This window comes from Mesocricetus auratus, unplaced genomic scaffold (genome assembly GCF_017639785.1).
Source record: "Mesocricetus auratus isolate SY011 unplaced genomic scaffold, BCM_Maur_2.0 Super-Scaffold_6723, whole genome shotgun sequence".
In the NCBI taxonomy this organism is placed as follows: domain Eukaryota; kingdom Metazoa; phylum Chordata; class Mammalia; order Rodentia; family Cricetidae; genus Mesocricetus; species Mesocricetus auratus.
This window is the reverse complement of record NW_024429183.1, coordinates 10,243,952-10,270,518: the sequence shown is the minus strand read 5'-3', so window position 1 is coordinate 10,270,518 and position 26,567 is coordinate 10,243,952. Positions and strand designations below refer to the sequence as shown.

Here is a 26,567-nt window from a genome sequence, read left to right as displayed (position 1 = left end):
TGCATACATACAACAGCACAAATGAATCTTGAATCCATCTTTCTAAGGGATAAAAGGCAGACACACAATTTTATATACTCTATCAATGATCTGTGAACATTCAAAAGATGCAAAACCTGTGGACTTTTTTTCCTATGAGGATAAACAATACCAGAGTGACTACTGTGACTTCCAGGAATGAATAAGAGGGTTGTGTGGGAGAAATTTTCAGATGGCTGACTGCTTCTGCATTATTAAGTAGGCAGGACCTGGCAGGTCTGGAAGCCATTGAGGATGGACTGTTCCCCAGTGACCTGCTTTGGGTCCCAGCTTCTGTTTACAGGATGACATTAGAAAGCAGAGAATTTTTGTGATTTTTGAATGTATTGTTTTCAAAGCATTGCTAAGGTACCAACATGAGATCTCAGGGTGGTTCCTGAGGACACCTGACAGGCTTACAAGTCAGGAGATAAAATGTTAGGTTACAAGTACAGGAAATCTTTACTGTAAAGTTCATAGTCTTGCTTGAGATTTCTGGAGAGGAAGAGAAATGAAGCCAAACCCATGACCCTATGCAGCCAAGCTTTAAGCATAGTTGTGTAGTACTATCCTCTGAGCCACACTGTAGCCATCTTCAGGTGTTCTGCTGGGACTGTTCCCAAATATCATCACACCTAGGCCTGTTGACTGTACAACTTCCCACAGAGAAAGGGGGGGGGGAGGGAGAGCATGGGCCCTTGCCCGACCATCTGGCCACTCCTCCCAACCAGTTATAAGCAATTCTGCCCTGACTGCATATAGAGGTCTCAGAGGAGGAGCTAGATGATATAAATGTATAAGGACGAGGGGGCAACATGGAGAAGCCGCTGTCCATGCTGCAGGTCTTCCATTTCGACTGGTTTAAGGACACCTCTGATCCTGCCCATAGCCCCTCACCCATGGCTCTGTAAGCTTCTCCTGGTGAGCTTTGGTGGCTTCATAAGCTTGATTTATCTTTGGGGCTTTAAGCAGAGGGAAGATGGTGCTGATGGCTCACTCACATAAGGGGTTTGATCAGCACTGGTGCATTGCTAGTTTTAGACATGTGGAAACGTTATCGTCTGTATGTTGGCAACTTTCGTAGTGAATATTAACCGTGCTGAAATTCTTGCTTGTTACCTCTGAATAAGAGGCTCCTTCCCCACCCCATGTCCCCATAATGTTTTGTCTGTCTGTTTTTCTTAGATGACCAACCTTGTACATACCTCTCAGGTAAGCTTCTGGAATCCCCTCCAATCCAAGAGTGAGGCATTATACGGTTTCCCCAGCCCCCAATGTTTTTTTTTTTATGACTGTTACCAGAGTATCTAAGATCAAAGTTGGGTCCTGGCATAACAAACTAGGCTTGTTCACTTTACTTCAACATACACAATAAAGAGACAAATAACAGAGAGGGGTAGATTAAGGAAATGTACTCAGTGTGACCACATAATAGGAACTAATAGAGAAGTCCAGTGACGAACTCCAACTCCCTCACAAGTCTGTCTTCAAGTACTGGAATAAGGATCAGCTTTTTTGTTAGTTTGTTTGTGTGTTTGTTTGTTTGTTCTGAGACAGGGTCTTACAATATAACCCTGACTGACCTGGAACAGGGTAAGTATACTAGGCTAGCCTTGAATTCACAAATCTCTGACTGCTTCAAGAGGATTGGAGGCTTGTGCCACCACACCTAGAGAGGATGCTTATTTCAATAGCCAGTGAAAGGGCATGAATGTCTGCAGAATATTTTTGCTTCTGTCAGAGTAGTAACAAGACCACTCATCCTCAGAGGACCAAGCACACCCACCATAAAAACAAAACAAAACAAATGCCAGGAAGACCCTTAGACTCGTCCATAGCAGGCAGAGGGAGCATCTGCTTCTTCTCTTCCGAGTCCTAGTACAGATAACTGACATAGGAACATCTCTACAGTCATCAAGCCATTACTATAAGCAGAGGCTAATTCACAAAAAGACCCATAAAAGCAGTTGCATAAATTTGCAGTAATCAGCAGGAGTTCTCCACAGGGGTCACCAAAACAAAGTACATATAATAGTGATAATTCTCCATAGGGGCCACCAAAACAACACATGTACAATATTGCACATGCCTACTCAAGTTAAAATAATGATTTCTTAAAACTCAGTCAAATTCAAATGCAAGCAGACACATTTACTAAGAATCTTAATTTTTATCCAACAAAAAGAGGACCGCACACCAAAGCAAGCACCTAAAGGCTATTTAAGCCTCAGGCCTAGGAGATAACCGATCTCGTTCAGCTGGTACTATAAGTAATGCTAGCGACTTCACAGTTTTCACACCTCAGACTTGGAGATGATAAATTAACCAAACCTAAAGATGAGTGCAGCAATGAGACTATAAGGAAGCAAATGTGCTGGTTAGTTTTAACTGTTAATTTGACATAGCCAGAACCACCGGGGAAAGGGAATCTCAACTTGGGGGGTTGCCTAGGTCAGATTGGTCTGTTGGCCTGTCTGATGGGCTTGTCTTGGTTGTTAATTGAGGAAGAAGACCTTTTAATGTTGCTGAGCCCTGAACTATGTGAGAAAGAGGAAAGCTGAGTGGAAGCAGCAGCAGGAAGTGCATTCATTTCTCTCTGTTCTTTTCCTTGTTAGAATTTTTTGAGATTATTTTTGCCTTCCTTTTCTCCCTTCAACCCCTTCTAGGTGCCCCTCCTTGCTCCCTCTTAAATTCATGGCCTCTTTTTCTTTAGTTGTTGTTGTTGGTGGTGGTGGTGGTGGTGGTGGTGGTGGTGGTGGTGTGTGTGTGTGTGTGTGTGTGTGTGTGTGTGTGTGTGTGTGTTCCTATATCTATAAATACGACCTGCTCAGTATAATGTTGCTTGTATGTGTGTTTTCAGGGTTGACCATTTGGTATTGGTTAACCAACTGGTGGGTTCCTGCATGGGGAAGACGATGTCTCCCACTCTCCTCATTCCTTAGTCACCTGTAGTTCTTTGTCTTGGCTTGAGGCCTCATAGACCTCCCTTTCCCATGTTAGCATGTCTATTGGTGTCATCTTTGTTCAGCTCACACTTAGGCAGTCATGTTGGTGAGATTTCGAGTGTAGTTTCTAAATTTACTAGGAGGCACAGTCTTAAAGCAAACTCTCTGATCCTCCGGCTCTTGCATTCCTTCCGCCCTCCTCTTCTTCAATGATGCAGAGAGAACCTGGCAGCTGAAAGACCCCCAGAGTGGGGAGACCCTCACTCAAGTCTCGGGATAAGCCGATGCCCCAGTAATTCAAGAAGCCCCGTGGGACCTCATGAGAAGAGCACTGCAATGCCTGCTGGATGTCATGGCTCATTCTAAGGATTGCGAAGTACGCAATGAGGGCTCCAGAGCAGACAGAACCATGGACCTGTGATGGATTGACAGCCTTGTCAATGCAGCAGTGACATCTGATCTTTAAAAACTGAGGCAGCAGAAAGGAATCAGGACACTCTGGGCCCAGTGCAGGACCTGAGCAAAGGAGCCCTTCCGGCCAACCTGCTTAGTGACACCATGTACGGTGTGGAATCACACCATGTCACCAGGAACTGGAGAGAATCACGCCATATCCTCTGGAACTGGGGAGACTCAAGTGAAGCTCCTAAGAAGTGAGAAGCAGGGGAATGGAAGAGGAGCCCCTTGTCTGAAGAGGTTTAGAGCAGCAGTGAGGGTCAGAAGAGCAAATAAGAGCCACAGGTACTGAGTAAGCCCAGAGGCCCGTGTGGGCTTTGGCGTGCTAATAGGCATCTCAAACAGTCATTTGTCCTGGGTTTCTTTGGAATCTGACATTAACCACAACAAAATGATAAGTACCTGAGGTTATGAGCACAGTTAGAAATCAGATCTGATCCATCCACAGGGTACACAAATATCAAAGCACCATTTCCATCAGAGAAATACACTAAGTTGCTTTCCCACTTTTAGCCAAAAGTCTGAGAAAGGATACGCAATGCTTCTCAATTACAAATTGTTTTAAAAACTACAAACAAGACTCTGTTTGTTTAATTTATTAATTCAGTATGTATAAGAATCATTATGAGCTGATGGAAGCAGAAACAAAGATTCACAGCTAAGCACTGAGACAAACGTCTGGAATCCAATTGTAGAGAGGGAGGGGTGATGAGCAAAGGGGTCAGGACCATGCTGAGGAAACCCACAGAAACAGCTGACATAAGCAAGTGAGAGCTCACAGACCCCAGACTGGTAGCTGAAGAACCAGCATAAAACTGAACCAGGGTCCCTGAATGTGGGTGTCAGTTGCGGGGCTTGGGCTGTCTATGGGGCCTCTGGCAGTGGAACCAGTATTTATCCCCAGTGCACGAATGGGCTTTGGGAGCCCATTCCCTCTGGAGGGATACTCTCTCAGCCTAGATACTCGGCCAGGGAGGGGTGTGTTCCTACTCCAAATGATGTGACGGACTTTGATAATCCCCCATGAGAGGCCTCACCCTCCCTGAGGTGTGGGTGGGGGTGGGTGGGGGGTGGTGGGGAGAATGGGAGAACTGGAAGGAGAAGGAACTGGGATTGGTATGTAAAATAAGATTGTTTTTAATTTAAATAAAAATTAATTTTAAAATTTCTCAAAACAGAATCATTATGGTTAAGTTTCTGTGCAAGGTATGTTATATTTGTGTGTGTGTGTGTGTGTGTGTGTGTGTGTGTGTGTGTGTGTGTGTGTGTGTGTGTGTTAGAAGAGTCAGGATCACACCACATAACAAACTTAATACAAGAGATTTGTTGGGGGCTTATACAAAGGCTGCCTCTGAGCAAGGATGGGAAGGAAGGGGACAGGCCATGAAGGCACAGGCCTTATAAAAGGTGTGAGACTTGTGGAAATGTGTCAAATTTGGTGGCTGGTGATGATGTGGCCACTGGCTCCGAGTCACTGAAGGCAGGCTGGAGGAGGACCTGGTTCTGGAATGTGGGTGGTTCTGGGTTTACCAACACAGTGTGCTTAGAACTTATCAGAGAGCCACAGATCCATCAGGAGGCACTAGTGTAGTGACCAGTCCCCCATTTTAGCAGCCATTACAGGCTAACATGTGCTTGCATGACCTTGCCACTTGTGTCCTGGTCACTAAGGTCAGATGCCCTCCTCGTGACAAGGAACCAATCAGAAGTTAGTTGGCGGGGCTATACTTTACAGCTCTGGGTGTGCTTTACAGACAGTGCACAACAGTGATGTGCAGAATATAGCAACTGCCCTGGGAGGGCCTATGGGCTATAACAACCAGTTGACCAATCAACATAGGGCAGGTCACCCAAACCTGAAAGTGTACCAATCCTGAGACTGTTTCACACCCTGAGAGATTCCCAACTCAACATTTTTAGATCCCTACTGACTAGCCCATCACAGAGTAACTTGCCCTTCTGCCCTCTCTTGAGAAACCGGAGACCTCAAGATAAACTTAAAAGATAACACTCCTTGATCCAGGAACTAGCTCACCACATTCCTGCTCAATGTTTAACTGTACAATGCCTAAAGAATGCTTGCTTGAGATAACCTTCCTGTTAAGACATAAGCTATCATTTAACTTCCTCATCCTTTATGTTTATGATGTTTACCTAACTCCCTCATTCTTTATGGTTTTTCCCTTTTAAAAACCCCCGACTGCAGCTACTAGGGGTCGAACTCCTCTGCCCCTGCGAGGGTTATGAGCTCAGCCCCAATGTTCTGGTTCCCCGAATAAGCCTCGTGTGCTTGCATCAAGAACGGTCTCTCTTGAATTATTGGGGCATCGGCTTATCCCGAGACTTGAGTGAGGGTCTCCCCACTCTGGGGGTCTTTTAACCCCTAGACACTCCCCTTACATTGCCCTTTAAGATCCCTGCCTCGAGGTTGCTTGGGGTCTTTTCTCCAGCCATTCGCCATGGTGGCGGGGTGAAGGGCCCAAGCTAATGGATTTAGCTCGTTAAACATCCACAATAAAAGACTCTTTGCTTTTGCATTGAAATGGGCCTCTTGGTGATTTGGGGGTTCAGAATTTGGGCACAACACTAAGGTACTCTTTTCCCCAGCTGGCAGCTGGTACCTATTTGTCTCAGAGATCTAAAGGTTGAAAACTTACAAACAATGTAATGAGGAAGCATCAGAAAAGGGTCCCTTTGGTGGTGTGGCCAAGACAAGACACTGTGAGATTAGTCACACTGTGTAACAGATCTAATGCAAGAGATTTATTAGGGGAGATGGGGAGAGCAAAAAGCCATCTCAGAGTGGGATAGAGATGAGAGAGCGAGCCAGACAGACAGAGAAACTAGGAGATGGAGAGAAGGAACAAGATGGGGGGTGGACAAGACAGAGAACCAATTTGGGGTTGGCTGGGGTCTTTAGGGATGTGCATGTTGCTACACAACTCACACAACCTACAGGGATGCAAATGCTTGGGTTGTCATAAGCTGCAGCAGCTGAAGAAACAGCAGCAGTCACAGCCACCGCAGGTTGGTAGGGATGCCAGATTTACAACAGGCAGTCTGTTGCATGATCAGAAAAGGAGGCATTAGGTGAGGCTTTGCGTCCTGCCCAACAGGATGGCGAATGTGGGAAGGGACTATGCTAGGAGAGCACGAAGAGTATAACTCTTGGGAGTACCAGTCTGTGGGGGTGGGGGGAGGGCAGGAATTTCTCATGATCAGGGGCTTTAAAAGCTACTGTCTTGTGACAAATGTATGTCAGTCATTTTTCTCTACATGGGCATCCTGCTCAAATAGTAAAAACTTTTGCTTTCCCAAATTCTGTGAGTTTGTTATTACAGAGCGAGGGTCTTGTTTATCACAGCTTGTGGCAGGGGCAGCCATACACCACAACTTGCAGGAGCACATTTGCCCCTTTCTCCTTTCATATACATTCCAGTGATGAAATTCAAGTCATCAGGAGAAGCCGCTAAGTGCCTTGACCTCATGAACCCCTGATAACAAGATTCTCAATGGCAACTTTATGTTTCTTTCAGGTGTGAAACAAACAGATTAAAGTACATTTTGCATAGAAACTTGTAGAACAGTCAATAGAGACCAATATTGTGAAGTATTATGCCCCCCTGTTTGTGTATCATTCGTGGCACAGTGAGGGGAACAGGTGAGTCTGATATACTTAGATACTAACCTAGAACTGAATTGCTTTATTTTGTTGTCTTCCTCTCTAAAGGAATCTTCTAAGGGAAATGTCATAGAGCAATTGTGACAGCTAATCTTCGTTGTCAACTAACATATGCAGGAAGAGAGACTTCAACTGAAGAATTGCCTCCACCAGGCATGGCCAACAGACATGTCTTTGAAGCATTTTCTTAACAGCTAATTGATGTGGAAGGTGCAGCCTATTGTGGGTGGTACCATCCCTAGGTAGACTCTATAGCAAAGCAAATTTAGCAAACTATGAGAACAAGCCAGGAAGCAGCTTCCTTCCATTAAGCTACCAGTTTGAGTTACTGCCCTGATTTCCACTTGGCAGGAAGCAAGGTGAGAGAAAACCTTCCCTCCCCTCCCCAAGCTGCTTTTGATCTTGTTGTTTATCACAGCAACAGAATACACACACACACACACACACACACACACACACACACACACACACACCTACCTTTTAAAAAAGAAAAATGTAACACTTATAATAAAAGAAAAAACTTCAAAGGAAATTAACTCAAGCGCTAAGCCTGTTGTTGCTCCATCTGCCTTTCAAAGAGAAAACTGGGGCAACCTCAGGCAAATGTCCCCCAGCTGCTGGGAATTTGTATGAGAATAGTCACAGGCCTCTTTGTCTCTGAGATTATGGACTCTCATCACTCCTCCTATAAGACTCTCTTCACTGGCACATACTACCAGCCACCCCTCCAGACAATTCAACTCCCAGGCTCCCCTGGATTTCTGTCGAAAAGGGGCCCATTCTGAAACACAGGAAAGTCCCCTTGAATCTCAGAAGATGCAGCAGCTGATTTGGCAGTGACCCTGTGCCCTCTCTTCCTCTTAGTCTCTTGGGGTGGTGGTGCTGCTGACTGGCTTTGCATTGTCTCAGGAAGACAGATCAAGAGTCTGGAGACCTGTGATGTCAGAGGTCTTCACCCATAAATGCTTATGCAGTTTGACCTTCCATCCAATACACCCAGAAGAACTGAAGAGCAAGTTTATGGTGGCCTTGCATTCTGGAAAATCCTATGTGCATTGCATTTTCCACCAGCAGGAGTATTGTTGGACAGCACATTATGCATTGACATGGATGTCAAGAACTCTGAGAGGAGCACACATCCTAGTCATGGTGACTGTCATATAATGTCCAGATATGAAATTTTGAGTTGTACTTTGGGATAATAATCCCCCCCTTTATTCCCAGAAAGAGAAAATGTTGAAGAAATGACCTGATGATAGTTTGGTTATAGTAGACGTAAAGAAGAAGATGGAATGTTGACCAGGGTATCCAATGCTATTGTCTTCCTTAGGGTTTCTATTGCTGTGATGAAACACAATGACCAAAAAGCAAGTTGGAGAGGAAAGTGTTTATTTGGCTTATACCTCCATATCACTGTTCATCATCAAAGGAAGTCAGGACAGGAACTTAAACAGGGCTGGAGCCTGGAGGGAGGAGCTGATGCAGAGGCCATGGAGGGGTGCTGCCTGTTGGCTTCCTCTCATGGCTTGCTCAGCCTGCCCAGGACCAGCAGTCAGGGATGGAACTGCCCACCATGGGCTAGGTCCTCCTCCATTGATTCCCCATGGATCATTAAATGAGAAAATGCCTTACAGCTGGATCTTATGGGGAGATTTTCTTAACTGGGATTCCCTCCTCTCAGATAACTCTAGCTTGTGTTAGGTTGACCTAAAACTAGCCAGGACAGTTAAAATAGACCAGATGGTAGTTTCCTGTTAAAAGATTACACTACTCAGGTTTCCTTATGGATAGAGGGAAGGGAAAATGTTAGAACATATGGTGCCATCATTTTACACCTTATAAAGGATCACAGCCATCTTTTTCTGTAGGCATTCTTAACCATTCACATTTGTGAAAATATGACACCCTGCATGTATAAACATGGCCTCACCTCTCTAAAGTCAGATCCCTCTTTTGTTCTGCCTTCCATGTCTTTTCAGCTACCTCAGAAATATAACATAATATTTATGTTATATTGGTATATATATATATATATATATATGTATGTATATTATATACCAAAACCCCAGATGGCATCTGGAGCCCCACCTGTAACAGGCAACTCTAAGCCTTTTCTTTAGGACTTTTTGACTTCCTTACTGTCCTTCCCTACTCCTGGGGACCTGATCTTTTGGGAACACACATGCTACCAGCTTCTCTACCTCCATGAGTGGTGGCAAGTCTGGCAGATGGAGACTCTGGTTCAGAAAGCTTTATCGGCATACTGTGTACACCCATTGGAGTCCCAAGAGGTCCTGGCATGGCCACTGGCTACTCTCAGCCAGTCACTTCTTAGATCTCTACATACATCTATGACTTTGAAGATGCAGGTGGTGGTTCAAGGCTGTAGAATAAAAAAGGCTAACTTAGGACATACCTTTTGGCCTGGAAGCTGAGTAAGTCACAATAAAATATAAATGTTATCCTTGATTCCTAATTGTGTCCTGGGACAATTAGATAAAGATAAATAGGAGATACTGCTGAGACAAAAGGAAATTGAACATCCATAAACTTGTAAATCAGTGAAAAGTATCTCTGTCCTAAAAGAAAACATTTTAATTTTAGAAGATATTCAGAAGTAAAATATATAACCTTCAAGTACACATACAACATTAAAAAATTTAAAAAAAATGAAATAAGTCATTCAAGCTAAGTTTCAAAGCACATTAAAAAATCATGACAAAAGATACAAAAGTCGGCTAAGTGAATAGAAATTCATGGCGTACCTGAGGTTCTTCAGACGATGGCTCTAGGGTGCACAGTCATGTTGTTTATGAAGAACACACTCCGGATGAAGAGGTCTTCAGAACTGGACACAGGTGGAAGAACAGTTGTCAGTCTCAGGCCCCAAAACTATCAATAGCTGTCTTTAGCTTTCTCCTGAAGGGGGTGTTGGTGGGTAAGTTTTTGTCTCAGCTCTTGCGAAAGGGAATTGATTTTGTCTTCCTTCATCAGACTTTCTTTGATTGATCTTTCTTTTTTTCTTATTTATTTTACATACTGGCCACAGTTTCCCCTCCCTCCTCTCCTTCTGCCCCATACCCTCTGATACCTGGTCAGCATGAAGGCTGGAGAAGCCTACTTATGTTCACCTTTGGAAAGACTAATGCAAGTCTGTGATCTCACATAAGCTCAGGTTATCAGACTCTGTGGGTTTACCCATCATGATCTTGACACCCTCCATTCTACACACACCCCCATCTACTCCTCCTCCATTTCTGTTCAAAAGGGGTTAGGGCTCCCATGGGAGAAACAAAGCATGGCATATCCAGTTGAGATAGGGCCAAGCTCCTCCCCCTTGGATCAAGGCTGGTGAAGCATCTCATCATTGGGAATAGGTTCCAAAGGGCCAGGTCCTGATCCCACTGCTAGGGGTTCCACAAACAGACCATGATACACAAATGTCACCCAGATGCAGATGGCCTAGGTCAGTCCCATGCTGGCTCCCTTGCTGTCAGTCCAGCTAAGATTCCTAGCAATAGCGGAGAGGGTGCCTGAACTGGTCTTCCCCTGTAATCAAATTGGTGACTACTCTAATTGTCATCATAGAACCTTCATCCAGTAACTGATGGAAACAGATGCAGAGATCCACAGCCAAAGCACTGGCCAAGGTCTGGAAGTCCAGTTGAAGAGAGGGAGGAAAGATTATAATGAGCAAGGGCCGGGGGTGTCAAGATCATGATGGGTAAACCCACAAAGCCAGATAACCTGAGCTTGTGTGAGCTCGCAGACTTTGATTAGTCTTTCCAAAGGTGAACATAAGTAGGCTTCTCCAGCCTTCATGCTGACCAGGTATCAGAGTGAGGTTCTATTTGCATAGAGCTTGTGTTCTCATAAATACCCTCCACAGATTAAAATGTATGAAGTGTCTGGAGGACCTGATTCTCTGTGTCCTTGGAAAGGAACACTGTAGCTTATGTTTCCTCATTAAAGGTAATATTCATTGGATTTCTATACTGTCTAGTTCATGATGGAGCCCCTAGAGAAGACTACATTATATCTCAAAAACCTGAGACTATTACTATTAATTTCTGAAAATAGCATTAAATTTGTAAATCAGTTAATTGAGGATTATTTTATCCTAGATGTGTGGACTGAGCCAGTTTAGTTACAATTATCTTTTAAACACAGAGGAAGCCATTAGGGTTGGTGGCACATGCTATGAGACAAAAACTTACATGGCCATTGTAACTATGATGGCAGAAATGGATCATTAGCCAAAGAATTTCCACAAAGATGATGAGGCTCAAAGTGGGACACCTTATGGTTCTATCTCTTAATGGGTAGAGTCAAGAGGTCCTTGAATAACCATGCAGAAGAGGGTGCTAAGAACAACTGCATACAATAGTCAATCACATCTGCCTATTGATGTGTCCCAAACATACAAAAGGAATTTGAGTTAACAGAATGGTTCCAAATGATGGCCATAGCCAATTTCCAATCTGTTCCTTGATGATGGATATGTCATTGGAAAATCAGGTGAATACTAAGCTCCATGGTGCAGGACTTAGCTCAGAGAAACAGGGGTAAGACCTTTCAAATGGAAGCCTTCAACCAGGTACATCTGTTCCATGATGTACAAGAACTGGATTACCCCATACTGTGAATGTGTGGGATAAGATTCATGAACCAAGGGAGAGAATTGAACCCTATAACAAGGTGTTTCAGAAACTGAGAGAATAGTTGTTTAGAGCAGTATAAATAGGGGTAGCAGATCCAGAAGCTAAGCGAATACTCATAGAATCTTTAGCTTATGAGGATGCAAATCCACAATGCAAAAAGATGCTTTGGCCCTTAAACATCAGATCAGCAAGAACCATTGGATGAATGGATCCTGTACGCAGCCAACATTGAGTATAATGATTATGCACTGAAACTTGGGTAGGAGAAGCCTGTTAGCATAATGTTATTTATTTGTACTCTTAATTTAGGTCATTTATCATTTGTAGAAATTTGCCAAAATATATGTTTTTTGATTCCTCCATGTACATTTAATTCATCCTCTGTAGCTAATCTACCATTCAAAGTGGTATGATTTTTTACAATAGGCACTGGATTTTCTAATCATCCTGGGGAAGATTGTTCTCCCCTGTGACTGGAAATGACTGGGCCTTCGAGAGCCCACACACACACCAAGGAGTTTCTCAATTGTAAAGGGTTCCTTGCTTGTCTCTGGTCGATCTACATTCATTGGTCCAGTGTTATCCTTTGCCCCATCATCTACATAACCCAAAGGTTGAGGCCATCTGTTTGATTCATTTCTAGAAGAAGCATTATTTCTAGGAATGCCTCGTCTACAATTTCTTCTAGATGTCCTATTCTACTACAATTAAAACACCTGGTATTTTGATTCTTTTCAAACTTTTGGAGATTGTTTCTTCTACCTAAACTTCAGTAATCCCACAATTAAAACATCTGGTATTTTGATGTCTTTTCAAACCTTGGAATTCTCCTGTATTCTTTATCAAAAATAAATCTAGAAAATGGAGAATGTTTACAAACCTGAGAGTCATCAATAAAGAATTCAGCTTACAGGCTCTCTACAGCCTGGAATGCCCTTGCCTTCTCTAATACCTAAAGAATGGCCTGTTATAGTTAGCGATTTAAAAGTCTGCTTCTTTACCATACCATTACAAGAAAAAGGTAGGGAAAAATTTGCCTTCAAGGTGCCAACTTAGAACAATTCTCAGCCAGTCAAGACATATCAATGGATGGTCTTGCCACAGGGAATGTTAAATAGTCCCATCCTGGGCCAATATTTTATGCAAAAACCATTAGAAATAATTCATAAACAGTTTCCACAATCCATAATTTACCATTATATGGATGATACACTTTTGGCTGATTCTAAGGCAGAAATGTTAGAAAAAATGTTTGAGGAAGTTTTACCTCACTGGAAATTACAAATTGCCCCTGAAAAAATACAAAGAGGAGATTCCATCAATTACTTAGGATATAAAATAGGTCTACAGAAAATTAGACCACAAAAAGTACAGATCAGGAAAGAATGATACCAGACTCTTTTTTTTCTTTTTCTTTTTTCTTTTTTTGGTTTTTAGAGTCAGGGTTTCTCTGTGGCTTTGGAGGCTGTCCTGGAACTCGCTCTGTAGACCAGGCTGGTCTAGAACTCACAGAGATCTGCCTGCCTCTGCCTCCCAAGTGCTGGGATTAAAGGCATGAGCCACCACCACCCAGCGATACCAGACTCTTAATGATCGTCAAAAATTACTAGGAGAGATTTCTCAACTATAGACTATTGTTGGAGCAGATGGGCATGATTTGAAAAACTTGAAAATTAACTGAAAAGGGGACAAGGACTTAAACAGTCCACAAATATTATCAGCTGAAACTGAAAAGGAATTAGAATGGGTAGAAAAGAGAATACTAGAAGCACATGTGGACTATGTGGATCCAAAACTAGACTGTGTTCTTGTTATATTACCATCTAGAGAATACCCTTCAGGGATTTTGATTCAGAGAGAAGATATCATATTAGAATGGATATTTCTACCATGTAAACAGAATTTTTAAAACCCTAAAAACATATACAAAAGATTTCTGATATGATTTTAAAAGGTAAATTAAGATTTCGTCAACTGACAGGAAGGAACACAGCAGAAATTATAGTACCTTTAGCTAATGAAGAAATTTCCTCCTTATGGAAAGATAATGAATATGGGCAAAGAGTTTGCAGTACATTTTTGGGAACAATTAGCAACAACTATCCCAAAAGTGAGAGATTAAAATTCATAAAGAAAATAATTTGGATCCTTGCACAAATTGTAAGAAAAACGCCAATCTACACTGATGCAAACAAATCAGGTATGGCAGAAAATAAATCAGGAAATATAAGTAAAGTAGATCAAAGTCCTTATAACTTTGTACAGAAGGCAGAATTGAATTCCATTCTCATGGTACTTGTGGAATTTACACATTGAGACTGCTGAATTCATTCCTGATTATACAAAATTAACTTCATTGTTTATACAATTACAAGAAACAATCAGGAATAGGACTCATCATACATGATATATATATATATATATATATATATATATATATCACATCAGATCCCATACAGGTCTGTCAGGTCCACTAGCACAAGGAAATGGTGAAATTGATCATTTATTAATAGGAACTGTGCTGGAGGCCTCAGAATTTCATGAAAAACACCATGTGAATAGCAAAGGTTTAAAAAGAGATTTTTCCATCACTTGGCAGCAAGCTAAGGAAATAGTAAAAAAAAGTCCTACTTGTTCCTTCTATAACCAAACTCCTTTACCAGCAGGTAGTAACCCTAAAGGTATACATAAAGATGAAATTCGGCAAATGGTCATGTTTCACTAGGCAGAATTTGGAAAATTAAAATACAATAGATGCATTTTCAGGGTTTTTTATCTATTTAAATTAAAAACAAGCTTGTTTTACATGTCAATCTCAGTTCCCTCTCCCTCCCCTTCTCCCCTGTCCCCCAACAATCCCCTATCCTATTCCCTTTCTCCTCCCCAGGGAGGGTGAGGCCTTCCATGGAGGACCTTCAAAGTCTGTCATATTATTTGGAGCAGGGTATAGGCCCTCCCCCATGTGTCTAAGCTAAGAGAGTATCCCTCCATGTGGAATGAGCTCCTAAAGTTCATTCATATACTAAGGATAAATTCTGATCTGCTACCAGAAACCCCATAGATTGCCCAGGCATCCTAACTGACATCTACGTTCAGGGGGTCTGGGTTGGTCCTATGTTGGTTTCCCAGATATCAGTCTGGGGTCCATAAGCTCCCTCCCCACTCCCCCACCCCTCACCCTCATTGCCACCCCACCCCCACTCCCCACTCCCCAACCCCTCCACCCCTGTGTTCAGGACAGCTGTTGAAGTAGGTTTCTCCAGCCTGGTTTTTGATGCCTTTGCTCATCACCCCTCCCTCTCTGCAACTGGATTCCAGGAGGTCAGCTCCGTGTTTAGCTGTGGGTGTCTGCTTCTGCTTCCATCAACTACTATATGAAGGCTCTAGGGTGGCATATAAGGTAGTCATCAATCTCATTATCAGGGAAGGACATTTAAGGTGGACTCTCAACTATTGCTTCGATTGTTAGTTGGTGTCATCCTTATAGATCTCTGGACATTTTCCTAGTGCCAGATTTCTTTTTAAACCTATAATGGTTCCCTCTATTATGTTATCTCTTTTCTTGCTCTCCTCCGTTACTCCCCCGATTCAATCTTCTTGCTCCCTCATGTCCTCCTCTTCTCCCCTTCTCTTTCTCTTAACTCTCTCTCCCCTCCCCCCATGCTCCCAATTTGCTCAGGAGATCTTGTCCCTTTTCCCTTCTCCAGGGGACCATGCATATCTGTCTCAGGGTCATCCTTGTTTCCTAGCTTCTCTGGTGGTGTGGATTGCAGCTGATAAATCTTTGCTCTATGTCTAAAATCCATATATGAGTGAGTACATACCATGTTTGTCTTTTTGTGACTCAGTTACCTCACTCAGGATAGTTTCTTCTAGTGCCATCCATTTGCCTGCAAATTTCGAGATTCCATTGTGTTTTCTTTTTTTCCACTGAGTAATACTCCATTGTGTAAATGTACCACATTTTCTCTATCCATACTTCAGTTAAGGGGCATCTAGGTTGCTTCCAGGTTCTGGTTATTACCAATAATGCTATGAACATAGTCAAACAGATGTCCTTGTTGTATGAATGTGCATCTTTTGGGTATATGCCTAAGAGTGGAATTGCTGGATCATGTGGTAGATTGATTCCCATTTTCCTGAGTAACCTCCATACTGATTTCCAAAGTGGATGTATGAGTTGGCACTCTCACCAGCAGTGGAGGAGTGTTCCCCTCTCTCCACATCCTTTCCAGCATAAACTGTCATTGGTGTTTTTGATTTTAGCCATTTTGACAGGAGCAAGATGGTATCTCAAGATTTGTTTTGATTTGCATTTTTCTGATGGCTAAGGTTGTTTCTATATTGATAATTTCCTATTTAGTTCTGTACCCCACTTTTTAATTGGATCCTTTGGTGTTTTGGTTACTAACTTCTTGAGTTCTTTGTATGTTTTGGAAATCAGCCCTCTGTAAGATGTGGGGTTGGACAATATCTTTTCCCATTGTGTGGGCTGCCATTTTGTCTTGTTGACTGTGTCCTTTGCCTTATAGTAGCCTCTCTGTTTCACGAGGTCCCATTTATTAATTGTCTATCTCAGTGTCTGTGCAGCTAAACACTGAGCCAAACTCTTGGAATCCAGTTGCAGAGAGGGAGGAGTGATGAACAAAGGGATCAAGAACAGGCTGGAGAAACCTACTTCAACAGTTGTCCTGAACAAGGGGGGAGGCGCTCATTTACCCCAGACTGAGAGCTGGAAACCAGCATAGAACCAACCCAGACCTCTTTAATGTGTGTCAATTATGAAGTCTGGACAATCTATAGGGCCTTTGGTAGTGGATCAGTATTCATCCTTAGTATACAAAGAGAGCCCATTCCACATAGAGGGAGATTCTTTCAGCCTAGGCACAAGGGGGAGGACCTAGACCCTGCTCCAAATGATATGACAGACTTTGAATATCCCCCATTGAAGGCCTCACCCTCCCTGAGGAGCAGAAAGAGGACTGGGATAGGGGGTGGGGGGGGCCGGGGAGGAAAGTAGGGAAAGGTAATTGGGATTAACATGCAAAACATGCTTGTTTCTAATTTAAATGTTAAAAAAAAGAAAACAAAAAAGATTCCCACACTCTCAGGCACTGACTGTCCATAGACCACAGCTTATTCCTCCCAGGAAAGTCACTCAAGCTGTGCTGACCGTCTGTCTGGCCATGCCCTCATTTCTTTTCAGGATACCTGACAACAGGGTACATGTACATGACAAGATGCCATTTGGTACACAAGTTGTGTCTGCTCCCCCAGAGAGCAGTGTTTGGAGTCAGCATGTAGAGATGGATGGAGTGTGGAGGAGTCTACTAAGTATTTGTCTTTTCTTTTCTTCCCTTCGTCCATCCTTTCTGTTTTGTTCCAGGGTAGTATCTACAGTAATGTAGGGAACGTGTCAGGAATGAAGGCTCTGACTGGCATTTGTGCTCTCAACCTGATACAACATACCCACTCTCCTTCCCAATTTCAACCTTTCACTGGGCATGTCCTTTTGTGTAAAACTTCCAGAATAAGATGGGGCCACTTCATTCTGGAAATCAAACCCATGTCCCCTAGAAGATTAGCTAGTGTTCTTAATTGCTAAACATTTGCTCCCATTCCTCAGTTTTTGCCCACATCTTAGGAAATATTTTTAATGTGGTCTCTGACATTATTGTTTAGTTAAGTTTTACTGACAGGCTTTGAGGTAGCCCACACTGATCTTCACCTCATTTGAATCTGGGACCTTCTGTTCCTTCTTCTGTTTCAAGAAATGCTGGGATTACAAGTGTGCACTATGACCACAGGTGTTACACTTATTGTTTCTAATATGAATGCAGGGCATACAACCAATTTGTCATTTGCATATGTGTTTTATATACTACTCTGTAGGCTTCTGTCAATCATAGATTGTTACTGTATGTTGTCCTCCTCTATATTTGTGAACATATTCTTCTCTGTAGTTTGCATTCTTGAGAAGCACAAGTATAAACCAGTGTTTTATCTCATTGGGATTATATTCCTGAATTGACTAATGTTAACTGAGAGTCCCTTTGAGTCAGAAAAAAATGAGAATGTCAATAATACATGAGCAAAATTTGTGTCTTACGCATTTTTACAATAAATAGACATTTGAATTTAAAAAAAAGAACAACAAAAAAAAGATGGGGCCACTTCAAACAATAGAGATTCTGTGTGGGCTTAGCAGTGCCTTGTGGGCAGCAAAGAGGCTGCATGATCCCTGTGCCCATTGTCACTGACTTCATCCTCCTTCCTCCAACCTGAAATCTCAGAGGCAGAGGACAACTGTGGACAGTGAGCCTTGTGGGGGGAGGTGGGCCATCTGGCACAGAAAGGGCTCCTGTTACTACAGTCCCGCTCTTAGGACTCTCTCTTATTCAAAAGTGTGAAGAAGTTGGAGGTTGTCATAGAATTTGCCTTTAATCGTTCATTGACAAATCCCCTGGTGACTGTAGTGCATTAAAAACCAGGCATTAACCACAGAAGCTTATCTTTGCAAAGAACAGAAAGTGAACACTGGAATTATGTCTACTGAAATTATTTTCAACAGTAACAATAGTTTGAACAGGAATAATATAGTGATAATTGAGGAAATTTTGAAGCACAACAAATTTCTCTTAAATTTTAGTTTAAAGGGAGACATGGGGATTGAAGAATCCCTTTATCTTCAGAAGAACCAGACCAGCTTTCAAATTAAAGTTCTCTTGATGGGCTAAGGGTATAATTCAATAGAATACTTGCCTGGCACACATGAAGCCCCAGTTGTGACACCTAACACAGTTTAGATAAAGTGGTGGCACATGCCTGTAATCCCAGCACTTGGGAGGTAGAGACGGGAGGAACAGTGTTTCAAGGCCTAAATGAGAACTTGTCATTAAAAAAAATAAAGTCTTCCTAAAATGGCAAATATGACAGATGCCAAAATTTATATGAAGCAAAAGAAGTTCCTCACGAAAAAAAAAAAACACATTGCCTGGATAATTTGCAGAATGTCAACAATAGATGCTCTGTGAAGGACCAGAAATGTCAAAATTCTTTTCATCATTTAGAGAATATTGAGTTTCCTTTCAAAATGATGAAATCAATATATGTTTGGTTAATATTCTAAAATAAGGAAGAACACTTAGTCCTACCTTTTTTGAAAATTTAAAACAGAATCACTTTTATCTGAATGAGTCTAAGGTTTTGAAGAGCTAAGGGTGTAACTCAATAGACTGCTTGCCTAGCATACAGAAGAAGGTCTATAAGGTGTTAACCACTTAGAAGACCCAAAGGAGGGCTTAGAAAGGATGAATGAGGTTGACAGGTGTCAATGAACATGTATGTGTTCTTAGCAGTGCTCGTTGGTAAGACAGTGATTTCTAATCTAGAATTTGACATTTAGCAAGTCCATACCCAGTCTTCTCTACTTCACAGTACACACTCATTTCTAAGGACCTGAGGGAAAAAAATCACACATGCCTTAGATTTTCTATCCTTGGGGATACCGAACCTAGATGAATCTTGGCAGAGCAGATGTCTGTCTAGGTATACTGGTATGCAGACCACAATGCTCAACACATATGATCCTATGAGCTGACGCTACTGATCACCAGACACACTTGTCTAAAGCAGTTTATGTGCTATTGAGAGGGGAGCCCTGAGTTTCCACCTTCTAAGAATGAGGAAGTAATTTCCACACTAATAAGATAAAGAATACATTTCTCTCACTGACTACCCCCATACATTTGTTTACCTACTGCAGGCACTGATGATAACATGTACCTATGAATAAACAGAGAAATGAAAGAGAAGAGGGCTGGTTTTGCAGCCTGCAAAGGCATGAAAAAAATTATACCTCTGTTTGCTTCTTTAACTTAAAAATGAGAATGTACTTTCTACAAATGTAGAAAATGACAGGAGGTATGTATAGGAAATTGTAAGTTTGTCTAAGGAACTCAACTGTTTCAAAGAAAATAACAACAATCTCCTCTGAGAACCCTTCTCCTGTTGATTATGTTCTCATCACTGGCAGTAGGATTTCTTTCACCAATTTCTTTCTTGAAATCTTCTGCTCAAGTCTGAAGCCTCTTCACAGTGTTCATGTGGCGGTACTAATGGTTCTTTCCCAGAGTGGAAGAACAGCCATGTCCACCTGCAGCCACCTGGGCAGTTTGCTGGCAACTATTGATTTGGCATGTCAGACTGATGAAATGACAGAGGTCTTTGCAGATACTTCATCATACTTTTCATTATTATATAATTATTTGAGACAGTGTTTTAGATAATTACACTGATATTACTCACTTTCAATAGTTTAAGTTTTATATTAAAAATAATATTGAGGATACACAGAAAATCCCTGTCTCAAAAAACCAAATAATAATAATAATAATAATAATAATAATAATAATAATAATAATGAGAGCTAGATAAATGGCTCAGTGGGTAAGAGTACTTGCTGCTCCTGTAGAGGACCCAAGTTTGACTTTCAGCACCTACAGTAGATGGTTCACAATAGCTCTAGGACACCCAATGCTTTGGACTTCATTGGTACCTGCATGCATGTGTGCATGCTCATACATAGATACATACACAAAAAATTGTAACATGAGCCAGGTGGTGGTAGCACGTATCTTTAATCCCAATTCTCAGGAGGCAGAGGCAGGCAGGAGCAGGCGGATCTATGTGAGTTTGAGGCCAGACTGGCCTATAGAGCAAGTGCCGGACAGGCTCCAAAGCTACACAGAGATCCCCTGTCTCAAAAAACCCCAAAATAAGATGAAATAAAATAAAATAAAAATTGTAACATGAGTTCTAATATGTCTTAATAATAAAAGCCCAGAGTCAGATGTAGGGGAAAATGCTGAGAGATTAGAGAAATGAAGGAGCAAAACCACAGCCACCTTACCTACTCAACTTCCCAGCCGAAAAGAGACTGAGCTCCTGTCTCCTCCAGCCTTATCACTTCCTCTCTCCACCTAGCCATATCATTTCCTGTCTGTCTGTACAGTCCTCCAGACTTCTATGGTTAACCAGTGGCTAGCTCCACCTTCTGCTCTTCAGGCAAGCTTTATTTGTTAGAGTATAAACAAGATATCATTACAAAAAATAAAATAAATCGTTAAAAAATAATAATGGTGATGAGTTGATAGTTTCCTCATTGGTACAAGATATCAGTTCTGTGTGAGTGTCAGTGAGAAGCCTGGGCAACCTATGGGGCCCTGAGCAGTGGATCAGTGTCTATCCCTGGAATACAAACAGTCATCGTGTGCCCATAGCACAAAGAGGGATGCTCTCTCAGCCTGGACTCTTAGGGGAGTGCCTGGACCCTACCCTGAGGGAAATGACAGACTCTAGATATCCCCTATGTGGAAGGAATTGACAATAGGGTGGGAGGCTGGGAGGGATGGGGAGTGTGGGAGGAGGGGAGGGAGATGGAACTGGGATTGACATGTAAAACAAGCTATTTAAAATTAAAATAAAAAGTGATAATAAAAAGAAACAAGATTCCGGGCGTTGGTGGCGCACGCCTTTAATCCCAGCACTCGGGAGGCAGAGGCAGGCAGATCTCTGTAAGTTCGAGACCAGCCTGGACTACCAAGCGAGTTCCAGGACAGCCTCCAAAGCCACAGAGAAACCCTGTCTCGGAAAAAACAAAACAAGATATCAGTTCTGGAACTGTATGCCCTCTATATAATGTACAAAAACAAAATGCAGGTTAAGTTAAAGATAAATTATATGAATTGAGAGTTATGGTTTTCAAAGTCAGAGAAATAAAGAGTATGGTAGTTTGAATGTAATTGGCCCCCATAATTTCATAGGAGTGGCACTATTAGGAGGTGTGGCTTTGTTGGAGTGGGTATGGCCTTGTTAGAAAAAAATATGTCAGGGTAGGGGGGTTGAGGAGGTTGAGGTTTCCTATGGTCAGGGTACCACCCAGAGTCACAGTCAACTTTATTTGCCTGCAAGATGTAGGACTCTCAGCTACTTCTACAGCACCATGCCTGCCTGCAAGCTGCCATGCTCCCTGCCATGATGATAATGGACTGAACCTCTGAAACTGTAAGTGAGCCACCCGAATTAAGTGTTTTCCTTATAAGAGTTGCCATGGTCGTGGTGTTTCTTCACAGCAATAGGAATCCTAACCAAGACAAGAAACAAAAAAGGAGAGCAGCTGAGTGAGCTAGTGGCTCTGGATTAGAAAAAAGATGTTAATATAAAGTCATGATTATACAAGAAACACACAGATAGAAAAATGTTGTTAAAAATTCATGTGTTGTTGGTGACAGATTCTCTAGCTATACTGGTGAAGGACCTGTGAAAGCTCTGGGTAGGGAGCTTTATTAGCGTGCATAAGACCCTCTCTTCAATCCCCAGAACATGGAGAAGAGGAAGGGAAGGGAGGAGACACAGGAAGGAGAAGTGTACATCTAAAATTCATATATTTTCCATATATTTTTAATTTAACTTTTCACGCATGTCACTTTCAGTTCCCTCTCCTTCCCCTCCTCCCCCACCCCCCAATCCTCCCAACACATCACTCCCACCCCACCCCCCTCCACTCCCCAGGGAGGGCAAGGGCCTCCATGAGGGATTTTCAGAGTCTGTCACATCATCCCGGGAAGGGCCCAGGTTCTTCCTCATGTGTCCAGGCTGAGAGAGCATCCCTCCACGTGGTTCCCAGAGTCCTTCTGTATGCCAGGAATAAATACTGCTCCACTCTCCCAGGTCCCACAGATTGCCAAGGCCTCCTCTCTGTCACCCAGGTTCGGTGGGAGGGTGTCTGGATCAGTCACATGCTGGCCTCTCAATCATTAGTCTGGGGTCCATGTGTTCCCCCTTGTTTAGGTCAGCTGCCTCTGTGGGTTTGCCAGCACGATCTTGATTCCTTTGGTCATCACTCTTCTTTGCCAGGAGTTCAATTCGGTTCACAGCAGTGGGTGTCTGCCTCTGCCTCCATCAGCCATTGGATGAGAGTTCTAGGATGGCATATAAGGTAGTCATCATTCTCATTACCATGGGAGGGCATTTAAAGTAGCCTTAATGCCAGTTGGTGTCATTCTTGTAGATCTGTGAAGATCTCACTAGTGCCAGATCTCTCCTCCAACTTATACTGGCTCCCTCTTTTCTGGTATCTCCCATCCTTTTCTCCTCTATTCTTACCCTGGCTCAACCTTCCTACTCTCCCATGTCCTCCTCTCCCCTTCTCTTTCTCCCATCTCTTTCTCCCCTCCCTTTCTCCCCCCCAAATCCAATTAGGAGATCACATCCCCTAACCCTTCTCTGGGTTACCATGCATATCTCTCTTAGGGTCCTCCCTGCACCCCAGGCTCTCTGGTGGTGGGGTTGTGGGCTGGTAATGCCTTGCTCCAAGTCTAAAATCCATATATGAGTGAGTACATACCCATGCATGTCTTTTTGTGACTGGGTTACCTCACTCAGGATGGTTTCTTCCAGTGCTATCCATTTGCCTGTAAATTTCAAGATTCCATTTTTGTTTTCTGCTGAGTAGTACTCCATTGTGTAAATATACCACATTTTCTCTATCCACTCTATCCAGTTGAGGGGCATCTAGGTTCTTTCCAGGTTCTGGCAATTACAAATAATGCTGCTATGAACATAGTGGAGCAGATGTCCTTATTGTATGAGGATACATCTTTTGGGTATATGTCTAAGAGTGGAATTGCTGGATCATGTGGTAGACTGATTTCCATTTTTCTGAGGAATCTCCATACTGATCTCCAAAGTAGCTGCACTAGTTGGCACTCCCACCAGCAGTGGAGGAGTGTACCCCTTTCTCCACATCCTCTCCAGCATAAACTGTCATTAGTGTTTTTGATTTTAGCCATTCTGACGGGAGTGAAATGGTATCTCAGAGTTGTTTTGATTTGCATTTCCCTAATGGCTAAAGATGTTGAGCACTTTCTCAAGTGTCTCTTGGCCATTTTGGACTCCTCTATTGAGAATTCTCTATTTAGTTCTGTACCCCATTTTTTAAATTGGATCCTTTGGTGTTCTGAAGTCTTGTTTCTTGAGTTCTTTGTAAATTTTGGAAATTGCCCGTTGTCAGATGTAGGGTTTGTGAATATTTTTTCCCATTCTGTGGACTGTCCTTTTGTCTTGTTGACTGGGTCCTTTAAATTCATATATTGATTTCTGCTTTTTAAAGACAGTAACTTTCACTAAACTTGAAGCTCACTGACTTGCTTGGTCAATGAGCTTCAAGAATCCACCTGTCTCTACCCCAACCCCAGTGATGGGTTACAGACAGATATTTCCTTGCCTGGATTTTTATGCAGGTGATTACTGACTTGATGACTGAACTCAGCTCATCATGGTAACAGGGCAAGAACTTTACTGACTGAGCCATCTCTCTAGCCCCCTGAGCTGTGTCTTAAAGGATATAAGTATCTATGGAATCACAAATTGTGTATATAATAAATATTTAAGAGACACATCTTTATGAAAACAGATTCCCAATAGTATATGTATATATTTATTTCTCTAGAAAATAGAGCATAACTTTCTTCCTCCAGAGTATTAAATAGATTTAATGCTGATTTACTTCCAAAGGATGAAGGATGGAGAGGGAAAAACCATGGCTGTACAATGGAAACATCTGGTAAAATCGGTCTTAAACATGTAGTTCATGTTAACATCCCAGTGACAAGTCATGTTAACATGATAATCAGATGAAGTCAACTCACCTATGTAATTCATCACCAAACCCACAACCCCAGTCTATTCATTAAACAACACCAAGTGCTGACATATGCAGTACACCTAAGCAGTACTTCACAAAACTGAGTTAGAGCCAGAAAGAAGGAAAGACTGAATTTTTTACTTCTGAAACATGGCACCAACCCCAGTGTGGTGCTGATGAGGTGCTGGCTCAGAACAACAGCACGACAGAAATCCATTTCAGTTCTGAAGTTTCGTTGATAGTATTATACCACTGCTAATTCTGTTTCCACGTTCTTGTAGAAGAAGCTACCATTAAGAATAGTTGAGTAAAACATATATGGGAATAATCAACAATATTTGTGTAAACTTTTTTAAAATCTAAAATAACAAGAATCAATTTTTTTCCTTAAAGAAGAAACAATATAAAATGAAACCAATGGGAAACATGATGGCCATGGTAAGGGGTTCTCCTTCCTGTCAGGCCCACCAGCTTCTACACAACCCATCTGGTGGTGTGATAGTGCACAGCAGACCTGTCTAGGCAGACAATAGCAGTGAAAAGTAGGCCAATCTGTGTACAGAGCATAGAGTGGAGCTGGGGGGTGAGGCAGAGACTAACGGGAATCATGCCATTTGGAAGCCCTGCAAACAGGAAAAGCCTTTTCCGAGTCTCTCTCTTCACTGATATAGCATTAACATTTCTGACCAAATGTGGGTACTCATATTGTACCCTGTTTATCACAAGAGACACACAGGTTGACTAAACGGTAGCCTAGGCTCAAGGACTTGGGTTAACATTAGCATCCTCTCTACTCACAGCTATCATGCCTCAGACACCAGCTTTGCCCCAGCGTCTTCCACTGTGTCACGTGGATGACTCACAACTTCCCCACAGGGCTACAACCAAAATTAAATATTTCACATGTGGAAGAAGTTCGCGTTCTCGAGACTGAGGGCTCGGTTGATGGGTTCTGTTTTCTGCATATTTATTATCATTACTCACTGGTTAGTGTTTATTATGACTAACGCTAATTAACATTGTTTTAGTAAATGAGGACCTACCTCTGCTAAATGCACAGCAACCATTAAAATATGGATTTATCTTCTTGTTTACAAGTATCTCTTCATTCCTAATTATAGTATTCATTTCAATTATACTATTAATGAAGTCATACCAATGACGCATAAACAGTGTCTAAATTGGATATAGATTAAGACACAGAAACAAGAGCAAGAGTGAAATTAATTCTACCAGAGGGGTATTAATCATGGTTATATTATGTTAATGCAAATGTACAAGATACTTAAGGCATCCCCCATGTGCCCTAGGAGAATCTCATATTATCTGAAACAGAATTTACAAAAGGAATACCAATATTATTAGGGTTGCTTCATCAGCCTTGGGATATGAACAAAGTCTATGAGATTAACAAAAAACTCACATCAGGGTTCTACGTATGTGTCCCCATCCAATTGCCATTGTCCCCTTACTCTCCACCACACAAGAAAATATGTGGGGCTCTCTACTCTGAGCAGATGTAGAAGGTGTCTGTGGAGGCACTGGAATCCCTGGTGGTTTTGAGTTGCCCAATGTGGTTGCTGGGAACTGAACTCAGGTCCTCTGGAAGGGAAATATGTGCTCTTGAAAGCTGAGCTATCTCTCCAGCCCCAACTGTATCTATTTTATAAATAATCATCATAATCTCAATTATTTTATTATTCACCATCTTGGTATTTCCTTTTGTCCTTTCAAATACTTTATATGACTTCTTTGAATGTATTGATAATAAATTCTAGCAAGTTTACTCTTACTAAATCTATGTCTCACCCCCATGCATACACACACGCCCAAAGAATTCCTTATGATTTTTTTCCTCCTGCATGAATTTTACTTTTTATTTTTTGTCAGGTATTTATCAAAAGTTTTCCAATTTTACCATGCTGTGGTGGTAATTGTGCCTTCTGCTCTCCCCTCCTTCCCAAGTGGCTTTGTTTAGTTGATTTCTTTCTCTGTGTGTTCGGTGGTTTTGCAGGGACTGCATTCCCAGCATGCTACTGTTCTATTCTCCAGTTGATTGATCTAGCAAGCATTGCAACTTAGGTGAGATCCAGTTTTCC

The 26,567-nt window shown here is 42.2% G+C and overlaps 1 long non-coding RNA gene across 1 annotated transcript in view; it reads right to left on the bottom strand.

Moving 5' to 3' along the window:
* Positions 1-26,567, bottom strand: part of LOC121136301 — a 57,212-nt gene that overhangs the window by 16,515 nt on the left and 14,130 nt on the right. The window contains exon 2 of the long non-coding RNA XR_005873444.1: positions 9,867-9,949. This is a non-coding gene — a long non-coding RNA (uncharacterized LOC121136301). The remainder of the gene's footprint in view (positions 1-9,866; positions 9,950-26,567) is intronic.